The following is a 22,497-nucleotide window of genomic DNA, read 5'->3' as shown; positions in this document are numbered from 1 at the left end:
CAGGGCTCGACGAATCTCAAGGAAGCACATTATCAAATGCCAGTGGACCTAGGTCTAATGAAGAGGATAGGCTTAGTCCAAAATCATCTGACAGTAAACTTGCACAAAAGTCACTTGACGATCTTTTAAGACTGCCAGATTTACGACTTACGTCACCACAAAGTAAAAAGCCTGAACAAAAAAAGAAAAGGGACCAACTGCCAAAGTTTACTTCAACCCTACACCTGAACTTCAGGAAGACGAAACTTCAGCCACCATGTGTAGCATTCAGCCAGCACCTGAGCCAAGTGGGAGCCAGATATGGAAGAAAGTGGCAAAGAAACAGCCGAAGAAGCTTAAGAGTAAGCCTAAGCTAGCAAAAAAGAGTAAAGACGTATGTGCGACGTGTAACGAGGACTATGCGCTTGGCAAGAATAAAAGTCCTTGGATTCAGTGCTGTTTCTCCTTGAAATGGTTCTACAAAAACTGCCAATCCATTGATTCACCAAAGCCACCAAAGTTTTAATGTGTAATCTGTGAGCGGGAAGTGATTAGGCAGACAGCAACAGTGACTAAAGTCGTGGCAATGTTTTACAAATGAACATAATACATGAGTCACGAAATAAAGTATATATTGTCACGGAATTAAGTAGGGTATCACGAAATTAGATATGAGTGTATGCCATTGGTTTATTTCATATCAGTTTTTATTTACTTAAGATAAATTAATCTTTCATGTAGAAAATAATAAGGCAATAAGTAACCAATGTATCACATATAATAGAAGAATTACTATGATTAACATATTGCTAATATTGAAGTTCGATACGTTAGTATCACGAAGTTGGGTAGGTTTACCCTATATACTACTACAAACATTTTACCTGAATTATTTTGTTAAAATAAAACAAAGCAGCTTATAAAAAAGTAAAATAGTTCTTAAACTAAAAATAATACCTATACTTATCGTGATATCAAAATTGTACTGAAATCTAATTTCATACGAAAATATTTTGCGTTGCACTAACTTATAAAGACAAATCATAATTTTTGTTGAAGACGACAAACAAAAAATGACTACACACCCGGGTGCAAGATAATATTTTCTAAGTAAGCTAAGTTTTAAAAGAAACTAATCTTTCAGCAGGAATATACTGACACCTGTCGAACAGATTTTCTTGGCATTCTTGTTTGGTAAAATTTTCCATATAAACCCGGAAAAGCAAAAAAAATGTTCATAGAGTTCATTTTAAGTTCCTGATTTATCTTTTACTATTTTTTTATGTACATTTCCGCATAAAATCCTGCATTGACAAACTTAACTAAAAAAGTTATAAAAATAATATCGGTGAATTAATTATAGAAACTGTACATTTGGAATATAAAATATTATTTGAAATGTTGTTTGTCTCATTTAAACGAAATTTTGTGATACGAATATTAAACTGTACATTAATTCTAATTCCACAACATATTCAAACATAACATTTTGCCTATATTTCAATTAATTTGCTCTTTAATAATAATATCGTACTATAATATCATACATGATAGGTTTTAAATATTTTATATATTTGACTTCAATACTGAACAATTAATTAATACACTTTAAGCATTATATGTATCAGTATCACCTACAACGTTGTTCTACTTACTCAACTAGGTGGTAGTTTTCCAGGAAGATGTTTATTTCTTATCTGTGAGAAAATGCTGTCTTTTATTCCTTACGTTTGTTATCTTTCCCGCTAGCAAGGTAACTTATAATATATTCATTTTTTTAGTAATTTTTAATTACACCTTGTTAGTGACACAAAAAAATAGTTAGCCAAAATCCTTTTTCTTCTACTAAAACGTAATTTTAAATATTCATCACAATGTTAATTTCTTATTTCCAGTAAGAAAAATCTTTCACGTTGCATTCAGGATTGAAGATACAATGTTATATCATTTTTAACTTAATTTCAATCAAAAAATGGGGAAATTTATTTATTTAAATATATCTTTGTCTGCAAAAGCTTGGATACAAAAAATGTATCTATAATTTGATGTAAATGTGACCAGGAATGTTGATACGGTTTTCATATTAATATTTCTTTGTCTTACTAATCTCAGGTTTAAGTAACATTTAATTATATACTATGAGTGTTCTTTAATAAACTAAAGGTTTTTTACTGTTCTATTGATATTTAAGATTATTTTTGGATCAAAACCTTTATGCTGAGGTAAAATTATCCTAATAAAATACACTTTAAAAATGACACTTACCGAGTACAAAATAAAAACTATCCAAACAGAGGAAAGGAATTAAAGAATGAAATAACTTGATAAAGTAAACTGCTTCGCGCAAAGTAATTTTATTTATTATGTAAAAAGGTTGCTGTTTTGTATATATTTGTTCCCTTTGGTGATTGTAGGCTCTCATTTCTTCGTTCCTTTATTTCCGATATTTTAATACTAAACATTTAAAAGTTGCTAAATGGTACTGACATTTTTCAACACACGTTTTTAGTCTTCCCAGGTTAATTTAATATATACATGAATCGTTTTAGATCACAGATATAAAACTACTGCAATAAATACTAGCTAATAACCCTTGCCTCCACTCGCCCAGTTACAGAGTATTTCTGATATCTTACCACTGAAATAAATGTATGTTATTTATTTCAAACACATATACTAAGGAATTAGGTACAATAAATGGTCAGGTGCATAATAAATATAATTCATAACTAAACAGTATAAGATTTATATTTTTAAGTGTTTATGTGTAGGTGTTTTTAATTTTTGGTATGTATTAATAAATTGATTTTAAATTTATTATTAATAGTGTTCGAGGATATATTTTACCTTGATGAAATCACACTTAGCTCCTTTCATTTCATTAGGTAGACGTTTGGAAAAAAAATTGTCACACAAGCACTTATTTAATTTTAACTAAGTTTATGCCATCGTTAACAATAACACTTTCATTTACTATGGTTAAAGCTATGCTTAGAATAATTACATAATTTTACCTTATTACAAATACCCATTAAACATACAGGCAAATACCTCCTATTATTTGAGAATGTTTGGTACAATCGCAACTTTATTTGAAATTGAAATGTAGAAAACAGATAACAAATATTTTATCCAACACATTAGTTAATACTTATTTTGCTTAGATTTACTTAAACTTTAGGGTCTGAATTTCGAAAAATGATAACATTGTATTTGGTAGTTTTCTTTTTTTTTACGATTGGAACCCATTTTTTTATTATTCTTGATTAAATTCTTAGTTAAATTATTTACCTTAATAAACAATTTTCACTCATTTCACCCCTTAGACCTGGAATTTCGCAAAATGTTAAAATTGTGTTGTACGTAAATTATTCATCCCATGAATCTTTTAATATTCCTAGTTAATTTCGGGTATATAGTTGAATATCTTGAAATCATATTCACTTTTTTTCGCAGCTCCGGGCTTGAATTTTGCAAAAAACATACAATTGTCGTTGGTATTTGTCTTAAGTTTGTAAATAGTACCTAAAATGGTTTCTTATGCATTATTTAATTTGGAGATATAATTATTAATCTTAAAACCATACTAACCCTTTTTAACGCCTTACGGTGGCACTTTGCATAATATAAAAATTGTAATATGTAATTGTTGTATATTTATTATTGGTACCCAAAATAATTTATTACATTTAATTAAATTCAGAAACTTAATTATTTATCTTAAAACCATATTTACACTTTTGCAGTCCTTAGATGTTAGATTTCGCAATACATAAAAAATTGTATTTGGGATTTGTCGTATATTCATTATTGGTGCCTAATATAATTTACTAAGCTTAATAAAATTAATCTTTAAAACATACCTCCCCTATGTTTACACCTCAAGAGTTGAATTTATCAAAATATAAAAATTGAGTTTGGTAGTTTTCGAATGTTAATTATTGGTACCCTATGTCTTTTATTAAGCTTCAATAGTTTCAGAGATTAAATTAAATCCATTTTTATACAATTTTTTCCACCTAGGAGTAAAATTCTGTAATTATATCTTTATATATATATTTCTTGTGTGCGTGTGTATGTCACTGAACTCCTCCTAGACGGCTGGACCGATTTTGATGAAATTTTGTGTGTGAGTTCACGGGGATTCGAGGATGGTTTAGATTCACAATTGGATATTTTATCTCGATTCTGAGTTAAGAAAAACTAAAAAAACACGCTTTAAAAGCAAAAATTGCAACGCATTATTAGAAGCCATTACATTTTGCTATTGTAAGGAACTAGGTAGAGTAAGAAAAAATAAAGATCCTGACAGTTTATAGCGTCGCCATATTTGTTTCAATTTTCAATACCCTTTTTGTATATTACCATTTAAATTGCAGAAAAAAAATCTATTTCATAGCCACACAAATAGTGAGGATGGTTTAGATTCACAATTGGATATTTTATCTCGATTCTGAGTTAATAAAAACTAAAAAAACCACGCTTTAAAAGCAACAATTGCAACGCATTATTAGAAGTTATTAAGTTTTGCTATTGTAAGGAACTAAGTAGAGTAAGAAAAAATAAAGATCCTGACAGTTTATAGCGTCGCCATATTTGTTTCAATTTTCAATACCCTTTTTGTATATTACAATTTAAATTACAGAACAAAATCATGTTTCATAGCCACACAAATAGTGAGTGTGTGTCATTTCTCTATGTCCACGAGGTCTCGCCGCGTCAATTTTCTCCTTGGAGCGAACCCGTCCGCTTAATAAATAAACAGCTTTTATCGTTGAATGATTTCATGATTTATTTAATGAAAATATGCTCTCATAAAAAAATTAGTTAGATAGACATTCAATAGGTGTCTATCTCTCACTCTCTCTCTCTCTCTGAAATGTATGTAGCTTGCTCGCGGGTCAGTAATGCAGACAATCTTTACATTCTAGCTCAAGACGGAAAAAACAGTAAATGTGGTTTACAAAGACATTTTATGAAGTGTCTTCCCGTCATTACATTTGAAAGTAGAAACATATTTACTCAAAATTTAGGTAGTAACATATTTTTATTGCAAATACTGAAATAGAGGTGAGAAAAATTATCATTTGTGAACATAAGAAAACTACTACAACTGTATCAACTGTTATGTTATAATGTTTAAATTTCTAAATGGTGCAAGATAATACAAAATTCCATGCGGAAAAAGTCGTGGGCAACAGATACGTATAGTTATAGGTGTGGGGCTATGCATGCTGATTTTTCATATACTGCATGGATGCGAACATGTAAAAATAATCTATCTATCTTACTATAATAAAACAGTACTTTTTCTGTCTGTCTGTACGCGATTTTGATGAAATTTTGTGTGTGAGTTCACGGGGATTCGAGGATGGTTTAGATTCACAATTGGATATTTTATCTCGATTCTCAGTTAAGAAAAACTAAAAATACACGCTTTAAAAGCAAAAAAACTAAGCATTGTTGATAATTAGCCTCCATGGCAACGGGCTTTTGCATTGTTGTTGCCTTCTGCGTAACCATGGGAAAGGTTTTTGGTAACGGCAGTGGCGTGCCCAAGAGGAGGGGTATGTATAATGAGAAGATACAAAATGTCCAGCGTATAAATACTTACCGCCATATCCATATCTCACAAAAAGTACATTTGGGCAGGACAATGTCTGTCGGGTCCGCTAGAAAGATATATAGAGAGATAGAGATATAAATAGAAAGATAGAGAGAGTTATAGAGATATACATAGAGAGATAGAGAATAAGAGAGATAAAGAGAGATGCTTAGTATTCGTTTAAAAAATTACAAAAAAAAATTGATTGAGGCATTGCAACGCATGCCGGGCATTATCTAGTAAAGTATAGTTTTTAAGTTAGCATAAAACAGTAGTATATAATAGGGCATACTGCGGCAGGCTTTAAGGCTGTGGATTGATGATTGTCGTCCGCCATCTTGGATTGTGACGTCACGGCGGCCATCTTGGACGAGCGTAACGGGACATAACATAACGGTACACAGCGTAACGTGACATAACGTAACGGGACACATAGATCACGGCGGCCATCTTGGATCCGCCATTTTGGATGATGTCATTTTGTTTTCTAGAAAATTCCGACATTGTGTTGTCCGCCATTTTGAATGATGACGTCTCCGTTGCAATTATCGTTATGGTCTCCATCTTGAAATTTAGACGCCATCTTGAAAATCCGCAATTTTTATGTTAGAAAATCGGGAATTTTTTTAAAAATCATTTAAAAATTTAAATAATAAAATTAAATAAAAATCTTAAAAACCACTGTTGCAGTTATCGTTACGGTCACCATCTTGGATTATATAAATGTTGCATATTTCGTTACACCCACCATCTTGGTTGAGTACCGTGTCATTCTTACACTTTAAATTACGACCACCATATTGGATCCTTTGAATGTTGCAATTATCGTTATGGTCACCATCTTGAAATTTAGACGCCATTTTGTAATTTAGACGCCCTCTTGGAAATCCGTAATTTTTATGTTAGAAAATCGGGAAAAATTCCAAAATTCATAAAAAAAAATTAACATTTTAGAATTCTGATTGATTATATCGATTCCCGTCCTTGGTTCGAAACCGATGAGGGCAAAAAAAATATCACATCAAATCCTTCCTCCACAGAAGCCACCTACAGACTGACCTACCACCACCAATAACAAGGTATTTACCATCAGCTGGCATGACGTCATGTCCGCCATCTTGTCTTTGTCCGCTGGAGGCCGCCATCTTGGTTTCGTCTGCTAGAGTGTGCTGACGACATGTTAGTATAATATTCTGTTCACCATAACTTTGATCTCTTATATTGACATTGAACTTTGTCATTGACCTTGAACTTTGACCTTGACCTTGTACTTTGACCTTGAACTTTGACCTTGACCTTGAAATTTGACCTTGACCTTGAAATTTGACCTTGACCTTGAAATTTGACCTTGACCTTGAAATTCGACTTTGTCCTTGAAATTTGTCTTTGTCCTTGTCGACCATCATGGATCCGTCATTTTATGTTTAGTACATGCTAGTGGTCATTGCCATCATCATGTTTTCGTCTGCTGGTGGACACCATCTTGTGTGTACTTGTATTATAGAGTACATTTCCATCATGATAGTTTTATTCTAACCTGTTACAGTGCAGTAATCATTTATTATTACCGAGGTGCCCGCCATCTTAAAATTTGGCCGCCATCTTGAAATCATGTAATTATATAGCTAGAAATGCGGGGAAAATACCAAAAGTCTCCGAGGAAATCAATTATTAATTTTCATATTGAATCGATGGATCCCTGTCCACGGTTCGATTCTTGACCAGTGTCAGTTGTAACTAACTATGAAATAAATTTTAGATTCTGTTTTCCATTACCTTTCACGGAGTTTATTAATCATTCACTCTACGAAAAACAACTCAAGTCAATATACCTGACCAACGAATTAATACAGTACCGATTAGCCTATTAAGAAAGTCTAAATTTTAAAAATCTTAATAACATATAAGCTGTTCATGTACAAAGCCATAAATATAGATCAATTGTCTTCACTCCATGAGACCGAGTCTCGTCATTATCAGACGTATAGGCTAGTCATTTCAGGTCCGCATGAACTTCGTCGTTAGCTAATTAAATTCAATTAATCCCACGTGACATTTTTTATACTTACTAAAGGACGAAGTGACCTTGAAAAATATTTTAGTAACACCAAGAGGTTTTTAAACTAGTAAATATTCAATCACTACATTTTGTACTACGCACAATCAAAAAAAAGGAAGCACCGTCATCGAAAAGGAAGCACCATCAATGAAAAGGCAGCACCGCCAACGAAAAAGAAGCACATTTGGAAGCACCGACAACGAAAAGGCAAGACCGGCATCGAAAAGGAAGGACATTTGGAAGCACCGACAACGAAAAGGCAAGATCGGCATCGAAAAGGAAGCACATTTGGAAGCACCGACAACGAAAAGGAAGCACCATCAACGAAAAGGCAGCACCGCCAACGAAAAAGAAGCACATTTGGAAGCACCGACAACGAAAAGGCAAGACCGGCATCGAAAAGGAAGGACATTTGGAAGCACCGACAACGAAAAGGCAGCACCGGCATCGAAAAGGAAGCACATTTAGAAGCACCGACAACGAAAAGGCAGCACCGGCATCGAAAAGGAAGCAAATTTGGAAGCACCGACAACGAAAAGGAAGCACCGCCAACGAAAAGGCAGCACATTTGGAAGCACCGACAACAAAAAGGCAGCACCGCCATCGAAAAGGAAGCACATTTGGAAGCACCGACAAAGAAAAGGCAGCACCGCCAACGAAAAGGAAGCACATTTGGAAGCACCGACAACGAAAAGGCAGCACCGGCATCGAAAAGGAAGCACATTTGGAAGCACCGACAACGAAAAGGCAGCACCGGCATCGAAAAGGAAGCACATTTGGAAGCACCGACAACGAAAAGGCAGCACCGGCATCGAAAAGGAAGCACATTTGGAAGCACCGACAACGACAAGGCAGCACCGGCATCGAAAAGGAAGCACATTGAGAAGCACCGACAACGAAAAGGAAGCACCGCCAACGAAAAGGCAGCACATTTGGAAGCACCGACAACGAAAAGGCAGCACCGGCATCGAAAAAGGTACCACATTTGGAAGCACCGACAACGAACAGGCAGCACATTTGGAAGCACCGACATCGAAAAGGCAGCACCGTCATCGAAAAGGCAGCGCATTTGAAAGCAGCGTCAACGAAAAGGCAGCGCATTATTAATCATTCACTCTACGAAAAACAACTCAAGTCAATATACGTGACCAACGAATTAATACAGTACCGATTAGCCTATTATAAACGGCTAATTTTTCAATAATCTGAATAACATATAAGCTGTACATGTACAAAGCCATACATATAGATAAATTGTCTTCAGTCCATGAGACCGAGTCTCGTCATTATCAGACGTATAGGCTAGTCATTTCAGGTCCGCATGAACTTCGTCGTTAGCTAATTAAATTCAATTAATCCCTCGTGACATTTTTTATACTTACTAAAGGACATAGTGACCTTGAAAAATATTTTAGTAACACCAAGAGGTTTTTAAACTAGTAAATATTCAATCACTACATTTTGTACTATGCACAATCAAAAAAAAGGAAGCACCGTCATCGAAAAGGCATCACCATCAATTAAAAGCCAGCACATTTGGAAGCACCGACAACGAAAAGGAAGCACCATCAACGAAAAGGCAGCACCGCCAACGAAAAGGAAGCACATTTGGAAGCACCGACAACGAAAAGGCAAGATCGGCATCGAAAAGGAAGCACATTTGGAAGCACCGACAACGAAAAGGCAGCACCGCCAACGAAAAGGAAGCACATTTGGAAGCACCGACAACGAAAAGGCAAGATCGGCATCGAAAAGGAAGCACATTTGGAAGCACCGACAACGAAAAGGAAGCACCATCAACGAAAAGGCAGCACCGCCAACGAAAAGGAAGCACATTTGGAAGCACCGACAACGAAAAGGCAGCACCGGCATCGAAAAGGAAGCACATTTGGAAGCACCGACAACGAAAAGGCAGCACCGGCATCGAAAAGGAAGCACATTTGGAAGCACCGACAAAGAAAAGGCAGCACCGCCAACGAAAATGAAGCACATTTGGAAGCACCGACAACGAAAAGGCAGCACCGCCAACGAAAAGGAAGCACATTTGGAAGCACCGACAACGAAAAGGCAGCACCGCCATCGAAAAGGAAGCACATTTGGAAGCACCGACAAAGAAAAGGCAGCACCGCCAACGAAAAGGAAGCACATTTGGAAGCACCGACAACGAAAAGGAAGCACCGCCAACGAAAAGGCAGCACATTTGGAAGCACCGACAACGAAAAGGCAGTACCGGCATCAAAAGGTACCACATTTGGAAGCACCGACAACGAAAAGGAAGCACCATCAACGAAAAGGCAGCACCGCCAACGAAAAGGAAGCACATTTGGAAGCACCGACAACGAAAAGGCAAGATCGGCATCGAAAAGGAAGCACATTTGGAAGCACCGACAACGAAAAGGCAGCACCGGCATCGAAAAGGAAGCACATTTGGAAGCACCGACAACGAAAAGGCAGCACCGGCATCGAAAAGGAAGCACATTTGGAAGCACCGACAACGAAAAGGTAGCACCGCCAACGAAAAGGAAGCACATTTGGAAGCACCGACAACGAAAAGGTAGCACCGGCATCGAAAAGGAAGAACATTTGGAAGCACCGACAACGAAAAGGCAGCACCGGCATCGAAAAGAAGCACATTTGGAAGTACCGACAACGACAAGGCAGCACCGGCATCGAAAAGGAAGCACATTTGGAAGCACCGACAACGAAAAGGAAGCACCGCCAACGAAAAGGCAGCACATTTGGAAGCACCGACAACGAAAAGGCAGCACCGGCATCAAAAGGTACCACATTTGGAAGCACCGACAACGAACAGGCAGCACATTTGGAAGCACCGACATCGAAAAGGCAGCACCGTCATCGAAAAGGCAGCGCATTTGAAAGCAGCGTCAACGAAAAGGCAGCGCATTTGAAAGCAGCGTCAACGAAAAGGCAGCACATTTGAAAGCACCGTCAACGAAAAGGCAGCTCATTTGGAAGCACCGACAACGAAAAGGTAGCACATTTTGGAAGCACCGTCATCGAAAAGGCAGCACCATCAATGAAAAGCCAGCACATTTGGTAGCACCATCAACGAAAAGGAAGCACATTTGGAAGCACAAGTTACGAGAACTTAGTCTTAGTTAGAAATCTGAATACAAGAAAAAAAAACATTAAATTTTTATAATTGCAATTATTTATTTCTTTACATTATACAAATACAAGTAAAACAAGCCATTATTGTATGTAGCCAGCTTTCCTCAGTTCTTTGAGTATGAATGATATTTCTTTGATGCACGAATAGTTTCCTGCACAAAGCGAGTCATGTAGAAGTCTTAGCCGGTCAACCAATATGTTTGGATCGTTCCATGAAGTGTAATCAGTCTCTTCTACCACAATCTTACTTGTTTGATTATTATAAATATTATTTTCTCTGCTGTCTTCCGTTTTAACACCATCCTCTGGATAACTTTCATTATCGAGACAATGATCATCACAAGCTTGATCCGATTTATTTATTATATCACGATGTTTCCATCGTTTCAGTCTCAGGTCACCACCACAGTCTTCGATCTTGCCTGCTTTAGTTGCTTCATTACAGTCTATACCTTTGTCAACAGCCGCAGAGTCGCTGTAGCAATCACCGTAGAAGGCATCATCTTCACCCAGATTACCGTAAGAATTCGATGTCGATGATGTCGAAGCGTCTTCATCGTCTTCATGCTTCCTTTTTAGGAGTCCATCATTTTTACAAAGTAGGAAAGATCTACTTGAATTTTGCTGGAATGTATTCTCACTTTTCACGTTAAAGATTCTTCCATTGTCTTCATTCTTCCATAAATCATAATTGTCCTTCAATTTAAGTTCTTTGTCGAGATCGGAAGAGCCGCGATCATAATCTCTCCCAAGACAAGGAAAATTATTGACGTAATGCAGATCACTCTTCCTTAGTCTAGTAGAACCATCGTTGTCCTCTAGCTTGTACACAGGCTTGGCGTTACAAGTTCTGTCATGTCTTTTTAAGCTCTCTCTCCGCGTAAACGACTTGCTACATCGAACACAACTTATCATATTACGTAGTGGATTTTTATCACAGTCATTCTTCTCGTGTTGTCTTCCATTCTTTCTCAAGATAAATTCTTTGCTGCAAAACTTACACCTGTGTCCTTTCGATACAGCAACAGTCACCGAATCAGGATTCATATTAGTTACTGAGACTATGGTCAGATGCAAAATGAATTTAATTAGATACATTACTTAAATATAATTTTTAATTTTTCATCTGCAAGAATTAAGTTACCTCATACAAAATTAATTGTAACATGTGGTCTCGATTATTAGCATGAGATGTCGACACCTGTTGTGTTGAGACATAATTTATTTAGTTGTTTTATGTGGTATGCGGGAAGCTCACTAACGGTCGCAAAACAAGGAAGGCTTCGCTAGACATCAAGGAGAAGGAAGTTCGTCTTACATGTTAGTGCTGCACGGATGTCTCATGACATATTATTTGACTGAGTAATGGTTGCTTAATTTTTTTATTTCCACCTGGTAAAAAAAAATTGCAGGTGCTGATTTAGTAACAGATATTCTCGAATTAAATGTAACTCTAAATAACACGTCATGACTCATTAGGTAAAAAATTCTTCATGCAGAGATAGATTTCTCACAAATAATCAGGAGCACTCGGAGAAAATCATCAGATGTCTAGTCAAGTATAATCAGAAGCACACGGAGAAAACCATAAGATGTCTAGTCAGGTATAATCAGGAGCGCACGGAGAAAATCACCATAATATTGTCAAGAATAATCGGAAGCACACGTAGAAAACCATCAGGGAGGATGTCGTTTATAAACATCTTAAATTACCAATTTTTTTTAAAAGTCCAAATTTAATCCTGCTTAAGCATCATGAGAGTTCTAGCACAAGCTGACTTGTGCCAGAACTCTTATGTTGCTTAAGCAAAGAGTTCACAAGCTGACTTGTGCTAGAACTCTCATGTTGCTTAAGCAAAGAGTTCACAAGCGGGCTTGTGCTAGAACTCTCATGTTGCTTAAGCAAAGAGTTCACAAGCTGACTTGTGCTAGAACTCTCATGTTGCTTAAGCAAAGATTTCACAAGCAGACTTGTGCTAGAACTCTCATGTTGCTTAAGCAGGATTAAATTTGGACTTTTAAAAAAAATTGGTAATTTAAGATGTTTATAAACGACATCCTACCTGATGGTTTTCTCCGTGTGCTTCCGATTATTCTTGACAATATTATGGTGGTTTTCTCCGTGTGCTCCTGATTATACATGACTATACATCTTATAGTTTTCTCCGAGTGCTTCTGATTATACTTGACTAGACATCTGATGGTTTTGTCCGAGTGCTCCTGATTATTTGTGAGAAATCTATCTCTGCATGAAGAATTTTTTACCTAATGAGTCATGACGTGTTATTTAGAGTTACATTTAATTCGAGAATATCTGATACTAAATCAGCACCTGCAATTTTTTTTTACCAGGTGGAAATAAAAAAATTAAGCAACCATTACTCAGTCAAATAATATGTCATGAGACATCCGTGGAGCACTAACATGTAAGAGGAACTTCCTTCTCCTTGATGTCTAGCGAAGCCTTCCTTGTTTTGCGACCGTTAGTGAGCTTCCTGCATACCACATAAAACAACAAATAAATTATGTCTCAACACAACACGTGTCGACATCTCATGCTAATAATCGAGACCACATGTAACAATTAATTTTGTATGAGGTAACTTAATTCTTGCAGATGAAATATTAAAAATTATATTTAAGTAATGTATCTAATTTAATTCAGTTTGCATCTGACCATAGTTTCAGTAACTAATATGAATCCTGATTCGGTGACTGTTGCTGTATCAAAAGGACACAGGTGTAAGTTTTGCAGCAAAGAATTGATCTTGAGAAAGAATGGAAGACAACACGAGAAGAATGACTGTGATAAAAATCCACTACGTAATATGATAAGTTGTGTTCGATGTAGCAAGTCGTTTACGCGGAGAGAGAGCTTAAAAAGACATGACAGAACTTGTAACGCCAAGCCTGTGTACAAGCTAGAGGACAACGATGGTTCTACTAGACTAAGGAAGAGTGATCTGCATTACGTCAATAATTTTCCTTGTCTTGGTAGAGATTATGATCGCGGCTCTTCCGATCTCGACAAAGAACTTAAATTGAAGGACGATTATGATTTATGGAAGAATGAAGACAATGAAAGAATCTTTAACGTGAAAAGTGAGAATACATTCCAGCCGAATTCAAGTAGATCTTTCCTACTTTGTAAAAATGATGGACTCCTAAAAATGAAGCATGAAGACGATGAAGACGCTTCGACATCATCGACATCGAATTCTTATGGTAATCTGGGTGAATATGATGCCTTCTACGGTGATTGCTACAGCGACTCTGCGGCTGTTGACAATGGTATAGACTGTGATGAAGCAACTAAAGCAGGCAAGATCGAAGACTGTGGTGGTGACCTGAGACTGAAACGATGGAAACATCGTGATATATTAAATAAATCGGATAAAGCTTGTGATGATCATTGTCTCGATAATGAAAGTTATCCAGAGGATGGTGTTAAAACGGAAGACAGCAGAGAAAATAATATTTATAATAATCAAACAAGTAAGATGGTGGTAGAAGAGACTGATTACACTTCATGGAACGATCCAAACATATTGGTTGACCGGCTAAGACTTCTACATGACTCGCTTTGTGCAGGAAACTATTCGTGCATCAAAGAAATATCATTCATACTCAAAGAACTGAGGAAAGCTGGCTACATACAATAATGGCTTGTTTTACTTCTATTTGTATAATGTAAAGAAATAAATAATTGCAATTATAAAAATTTAATGTTTTTTTTTCTTGTACCATTCAGATTTCTAACTAAGACTAAGTTCTCGTAACTTGTGCTTCCAAATGTGCTTCCTTTTCGTTGATGGTGCTACCAAATGTGCTGGCTTTTCATTGATGGTGCTGCCTTTTCGATGACGGTGCTTCCAAAATGTGCTACCTTTTCGTTGTCGGTGCTTCCAAATGAGCTGCCTTTTCGTTGACGGTGCTTTCAAATGTGCTGCCTTTTCGTTGACGCTGCTTTCAAATGCGCTGCCTTTTCGTTGACGCTGCTTTCAAATGCGCTGCCTTTTCGATGACGGTGCTGCCTTTTCGATGTCGGTGCTTCCAAATGTGCTGCCTGTTCGTTGTCGGTGCTTCCAAATGTGGTACCTTTTGATGCCGGTGCTGCCTTTTCGTTGTCGGTGCTTCCAAATGTGCTGCCTTTTCGTTGGCGGTGCTTCCTTTTCGTTGTCGGTGCTTCCAAATGTGCTTCCTTTTCGATGCCGGTGCTGCCTTGTCGTTGTCGGTACTTCCAAATGTGCTTCTTTTCGATGCCGGTGCTGCCTTTTCGTTGTCGGTGCTTCCAAATGTTCTTCCTTTTCGATGCCGGTGCTACCTTTTCGTTGTCGGTGCTTCCAAATGTGCTTCCTTTTCGTTGGCGGTGCTACCTTTTCGTTGTCGGTGCTTCCAAATGTGCTTCCTTTACGATGCCGGTGCTGCCTTTTCGTTGTCGGTGCTTCCAAATGTGCTTCCTTTTCGATGCCGGTGCTGCCTTTTCGTTGTCGGTGCTTCCAAATGTGCTTCCTTTTCGATGCCGATCTTGCCTTTTCGTTGTCGGTGCTTCCAAATGTGCTTCCTTTTCGTTGGCGGTGCTGCCTTTTCGTTGATGGTGCTTCCTTTTCGTTGTCGGTGCTTCCAAATGTGGTACCTTTTGATGCCGGTACTGCCTTTTCGTTGTCGGTGCTTCCAAATGTGCTGCCTTTTCGTTGGCGGTGCTTCCTTTTCGTTGTCGGTGCTTCCAAATGTGCTTCCTTTTCGTTGGCGGTGCTGCCTTTTCTTTGTCGGTGCTTCCAAATGTGCTTCCTTTTCGATGGCGGTGCTGCCTTTTCGTTGTCGGTGCTTCCAAATGTGCTTCCTTTTCGTTGGCGGTGCTGCCTTTTCGTTGTCGGTGCTTCCAAATGTGCTTCCTTTTCGTTGGCGGTGCTGCCTTTTCTTTGTCGGTGCTTCCAAATGTGCTTCCTTTTCGATGCCGGTGCTGCCTTTTCGTTGTCGGTGCTTCCAAATGTGCTTCCTTTTCGATGCCGGTGCTGCCTTTTCGTTGTCGGTGCTTCCAAATGTGCTTCCTTTTCGTTGGCGGTGCTGCCTTTTCGTTGATGGTGCTTCCTTTTCGTTGTCGGTGCTTCCAAATGTGCTTCCTTTTCGATGCCGATCTTGCCTTTTCGTTGTCGGTGCTTCCAAATGTGCTTCCTTTTCGTTGGCGGTGCTGCCTTTTCGTTGTCGGTGCTTCCAAATGTGCTTCCTTTTCGATGCCGATCTTGCCTTTTCGTTGTCGGTGCTTCCAAATGTGCTTCCTTTTCGTTGGCGGTGCTGCCTTTTCGTTGATGGTGCTTCCTTTTCGTTGTCGGTGCTTCCAAATGTGCTGGCTTTTAATTGATGGTGATGCCTTTTCGATGACGGTGCTTCCTTTTTTTTGATTGTGCATAGTACAAAATGTAGTGATTGAATATTTACTAGTTTAAAAACCTCTTGGTGTTACTAAAATATTTTTCAAGGTCACTATGTCCTTTAGTAAGTATAAAAAATGTCACGAGGGATTAATTGAATTTAATTAGCTAACGACGAAGTTCATGCGGACCTGAAATGACTAGCCTATACGTCTGATAATGACGAGACTCGGTCTCATGGACTGAAGACAATTTATCTATATGTATGGCTTTGTACATGAACAGCTTATATGTTATTCAGATTATTGAAAAATTAGCCGTTTATAATAGGCTAATCGGTACTGTATTAATTCGTTGGTCAGGTATATTGACTTGAGTTGTTTTTCGTAGAGTGAATGATTAATAAACTCCGTGAAAGGTAATTGAAAACAGAATCTAAAATTTATTTCATAATTAGTTTCAACTGACACTGGTCAAGAATCAAAACCGTGGACAGGGATCCATCGATTCAATATGAAAATTAATAATTGATTTCCTCGGAGACTTTTGGTATTTTCCCCGCATTTCTAGCTATATAATTACATGATTTCAAGATGGCGGCCAAATTTCAAGATGGCGGGCACCTCGGTAATAATAAATGATTACTGCACTGTAACAGGTTAGAATAAAACTATCATGATGGAATTGTACTCTATAATACAAGTACACACAAGATGGTGTCCACCAGCAGACGAAAACATGATGATGGCAATGACCGCTAGCATGTACTAAACATAAAATGACGGATCCATGATGGTCGACAAGGACAAAGACAAATTTCAAGGACAAAGTCGAATTTCAAGGTCAAGGTCAAATTTAAAGGTCAAGGTCAAATTTCAAGGATAAGGTCAAATTTCAATGTCAATGTCAAATTTAAAGGTCAAGGTCAAATTTCAAGGTTAAGGTCAAATTTCAAGTATAAGGTCAAATTTCAATTTCAAGGTCAAATTTCAAGGTCAAGGTCAAAGTTCAAGGTCAAAGTTCAAGGTCAAGGTCAAAGTTCAAGGTCAAATACAAAGTTCAATGTCAATATAAGAGATCAAAGTTATGGTGAACAGAACATTATACTAACATGTCGTCAGCACACTCTAGCAGACGAAACCAAGATGGCGGCCTCCAGCGGACAAAGACAAGATGGTGGACATGACGTCATGCCAGCTGATGGTAAATACCTTGTTATTGGTGGTGGTAGGTCAGTCTGTAGGTGGCTTCTGTGGAGGAAGGATCTGATGTGATATTTTTTTTGCCCTCATCGGTTTCGAACCAAGGATGGGAATCGATGTAATCAATCAGAATTCTAAAATGTTAATTTTTTTTGATGAATTTTGGAATTTTTCCCAATTTTCTAACATAAAAATTACGGATTTCCAAGATGGCGTCTAAATTACAAGATGGCGTCTAAATTACAAGATGGCGTCTAAATTTCAAGATGGCGACCATAACGATAATTGCAACATTAATAGGATCCAATATGGTGGTCGTAAGGTAAAGTGTAAGAATGACATGGTACTCAACCAAGATGGTGGGTGTAACGAAATATGCAACATTTATATAATCCATGATGGCGACCGTAACGATAACTGCAACAGTGGTTTTTAAGATTTTTATTTAATTTTATTATTTAAATTTTTTAATGATTTTTAAAAATTTTCCCGAATTTCTAACATAAAAATTGCGGATTTTCAAGATGTCATCTAAATTTCAAGATGGCGACCATAACGATAATTGCAACGGAGACGTCATCATTCAAAATGGCGGAAAACACAATGTCGGAATTTTCTAGAAAACAATATGACGTCATCCAAAATGGCGGATCCAAGTTGGCCGCCGTGATCTACGTGTCCCGTTACGTTATGTCACGTTACGATGTGTCCCGTTACGCTGTGTCCCGTAACGCTCGTCCAAGATGGCCGCCGTGATGTCACAATCCAAGATGGCGGACGACAATCATCAATCCACAGCCTTAAAGCCTGCCGCAGTATGCCCTATTATATACTACTTAAAACCTTTCTAATAAAAAAAATCTTAAATTACTTCAATTAATTTTCAATATATGCTCGAACAGACAAACAGACCAAAATTAAAATATATACAATTTTTAATTCTTAATTTTGTAGATAGCCATTTAAAATATATTTTTTTTAATAATTTCATCCGATGTACATACTTTTTTGCCTCGAAGAATTTTATTATTAGCATAGTTTGTATATTTTAAAAGGACAGTATGATTGAGTAAAAAAAGAAGTTTTTGAGACACATATGACTAACTTTTAAGATAATTAATACTTTTTGGTATATTATAGAGAAAATTATACAAATATGGAATACCACGATATCTCATGGAGTAGTCGTACACTCTCTCGGTGGCGTTATGAATCACCACGATCTTACCAGCATTGCTCGTATGATGAAGCTCAGCCAGTCTCCTAGTTACGTTTGTGTTGTAAAGTTCCATTTGTAATTTTTAAGAAATTGAAACTTTTGCAGGTTTGTACAGATAAATTTTATTACAACATTATTGTAAGTTGTTAGGATATGTGTAATAATGGATAGTAAGTTACAAGTATAATCTCACTCTTTTATACAAGCACAGTGTACTTTTTTTTTGTGATTACAAGTATTTCAAAATGGCTAAGAGACTAGTATAAAATACTAGAAGTGTTAAAAAAAATTGAATACTTTTCCATATTTGTGACCTGATGTTCCATATTATGTTAGTGCAGATATGTAGAAGGGAAATGGAAAAAAAAAAGAGAATAAAAGAAAGCAAAGGAATGCAGCATCCATAGAAAAGGCTATATCACAGGTGAGAGAAAATTAAAGATGCAAAGGTTTTCACTATTCCACGTAGTACATTGTTTAGGGTTGCCTGGTCTCCTATTTATCCTGAGATTGCGGTTCACACAGCTCTGTGTGAAAAATGTTCTTTCCGCGAAATGTGAAAAGCAGCTCGTAGAATATATTTTGTTGATGGTGAATAAATTCTTTGGCCTAACGAGGAAAGAAGTTCGAAACATGGCTTCCCAAATTACTGAAGTTAACGACATTAGTAATCCTTTTGCATCAGGAAGAGCAGGCAAGGGATGGTTAAGGCTGTTCTTAAAGTGGCACAAGGACATTTAATCATTTTGTTAACCAACTGCAACTTCACACAGAGCTGTGGAATTCAGCAAAGAAAATGTGCCGCAGTTTTGTTTACCATTTTGTAGCCAGAAATTAATAAGCACAAATACCCCGATGACAGGGTCTACAATGTAGACGAAACAGGTCTGACTATTGTTCGAAGTAAAATCCCACAGGTTCTCTCACTGAAAGGAAAACGGCAAGTAGCATCTATCAGTTCAGCTGAGCGTGGCTCTATTGTAACTGTGCTTATGTGCATGAGTGCAGGCGGAGATTGCTGGTATATCCTAGAAAGATAATGAGTCTACACCTCATGAGGGGAGCTCCTCCAGGGGCCATTGGTGTTTGTCATCTGTCTGGCTGGATACAGTCCGATTTGTTTACACAGTTGTTCTGTCATTTCTTGGGGAAAGTCAAGCCTACTGCAGAATCACATGTTTTGCTTGTCCTTGATGGCCACCATAGCCACTCCAGGAAATTATATGTCCTCAACAAGGCAGGAACAAATAATGTTTGCTTTGTCTGTCTTCCGCCTCATTCGTCCCAGAAGTTGCAGCTGCTGGACAAGTCGTGCATGCGCCCTCTTGAACAATACTGCAGTGAAGAAGTGCGGCTGTGGATTCGATCAAACAACAGTCCTCTATCCAACCTCGATGTAACTGAGTTGTTAAGCAAAGCGTATCTCAAAGTACAAACGTGTGAAATCACAGTAAAATGTTTCAGATGCACTGGTACTTATCCAGTAAATCCTCATATTTTTCCTAACAATGAATTCTTATCATCAGTTCCATCAAACGTTTCAGTTGCTTCATCAATGACTGCTGGAACATCCAGCTCTACAGATAGTTGGAAAATAACTTCTGTAGCCCCATGGGGAATTTCTTCAATCCCAGCACTCAAGAAATGTAAGGGTACTCGAGGAAAAAACGCTGGCACAGCAGCTGTCTTGACGTCTTTACCGTAAAAGATGCAGCTGGAAGAATCCTTTAAATACAATTCTGGAAAAAGCCTAAAAGCAAAGCGTAGACCTAGAACTACGCTTAGGACTAGACCTAGTAGGAAACAGAAGCTGACAAAGAGCACCAGTAGAATGTCTATGCACACTATTACTTTTTTTATTACGATTTTTAGCGATGATTCGTCCGATCTTAGTATTCCTGATGCGTCAGTGCCAGAAAATGGAGATTCAGAATGCCTTTTCTGCAGTGGAAGATTATCTGATGATGTGCACGTGGAAGAGTGGATCATGTGTGTGTTTGTAAAATGTGGTCACATGTGAAATGTGCTGGCCACGCAGTTGTACATTATGTTTGTGATTACTGCAAGTAATTTTTAAGCAGCCATACTTCAATTTTCACTACACACTATGTAACTAACATCTATAATTTGTTTGATGTTTTTCATATTGTAGTACATTTATATCTCTGTATAGTTATTGGTAAGACATGGAACTTTTTCTTCGATATTAGTTTATTTATAATTGATTCAGTGGTATTCCATAGTATTAAGTCTTTTTTTTGGGTGGGGGGGGGGAGGAGAAATTTAATTTATCACAAAAATATTCTTTATATAAAATTGTTATATGATGTGTTGTTACAGCTTCACAAATGTGTGCATAAATGTTTCAGGTTTATGCTGTATTTTTCTTGTTCTACTTCAACAGAGATAGACTTATAACCTTAAAACTAAATGATGTTCCATATTTGTAGCCTTACCTCTACATACGAAGTTTTAGTTTTAGATAGACCCTCAGTTTTTTTTATATTTTAACCAGAATACAGTATTTACTAGAGCAAGGTCCACAAAATTTTTATCGTTCTTAAAATAAGTGAAGGAAAAATTTGCAATAAAAATATACAGTAGTTATTTTATAACATTTTGTTTATTGTGAGAATAAATGATACAAATATTAATACTGACATTATAAAAATAGTTATGTGTAAACATTAGAACGAAAAGAAAACTGTTTACATTAGTAACATTAAAAAAGAGAGCCTCTTTGAGAAAGTGGTAGAACGTGGTGTCAGGGTAAGACATTCCGTGACAGAGAGAGACCGGTTCATCGCAGCGAGGGGAGGGGTACGTCCTCACTAGCCCTTCCTGTTGTAGCCTCCACGACCAGGGTTGGCATTAGCAGCAGCCGTGGCTATCACTGCCACCACCAGCACGCACCAGGCCTGCCAACAAGACCACACACATTCACTTTTACACGACACACGGGTTGCTTTCAGGCTCTCTCCATTTGTTGGGTGTGACAACTGATGTTTAAGAAATTGGAGGTCTTCCGTTTTCAGTAAAAAGAAACAGCTATAAAAGTTTATTTGTAGTCTAAGTGGTGATTTTAATATTCTACAAACTCATAGTTTGCTGGTAATAAAGATATTCCTATTAAAAATGTGTACAAAACATTTAATTGTTTTTTTTATGATAGTTGTCTAAAGGCTTCAAAAGAGTAGTATAGGTTAGCCGGAACTGGCACAGGCTTCAGGCTGAGGATTGAAGATTGTTTACATTGTGACGTCACGGCGACCATCTTGGATGGTTGTGACCTTGACCTTTGACCTTTACCTTGAATTTGATCCTCAAAATGTGTCAAAATCCGCCAAAATTGGGCAAAATTTGCCCAAAATTCCTCAAAAATCGCCAAAATTTCAATTTCTGTGAAAAAAAATTCCGCCAAAAAATCTCAAAAAATTTCACAATTCAAAAATTCCCGTTTTCGAGAGAAAAATTCCCGTTTCGAGGAAAAATTTCCCGTTTTTAGTCCTTAAAAATCCCAGCGGCTAGAAATGTCCATATGTAGGCTTAAGCATCCATGTCTACAGCCTACGATAAGCCTCTGACGTCATCATGGATTATGACGTCACCGTTGTAATTTCCGTTACGGCCGCCATCTTTAACTTTTTTATTTATTATCCGATTTTAATGAAATTTATTTTTAAAATTATAAAAATATTCATTTAATAAAATTTCAATAAAATATTTATAAAAAACAAACATGTACGACACGGACCTCGGAGTCCTCGGTTCAAACCCGGTGAGGGCAAAAAAAAAATAAAAATGGCGACCGATCCTTCCCCCGTGGTGGCTGCTGACAAACTGACTCCCAACACTTTTTTTCAAAAGCATATATATCGTCATCTAGTATGACGTCATGTCCGTCATCTTGTCTTAGATGCTGGAAGCCA

Source organism: Bacillus rossius, chromosome 16, assembly GCF_032445375.1.
Source record: "Bacillus rossius redtenbacheri isolate Brsri chromosome 16, Brsri_v3, whole genome shotgun sequence".
Lineage (NCBI taxonomy): Eukaryota > Metazoa > Arthropoda > Insecta > Phasmatodea > Bacillidae > Bacillus > Bacillus rossius.
The sequence above is the reverse complement of the archived record's forward strand: the minus strand, read 5'-3'. Positions refer to the sequence as shown.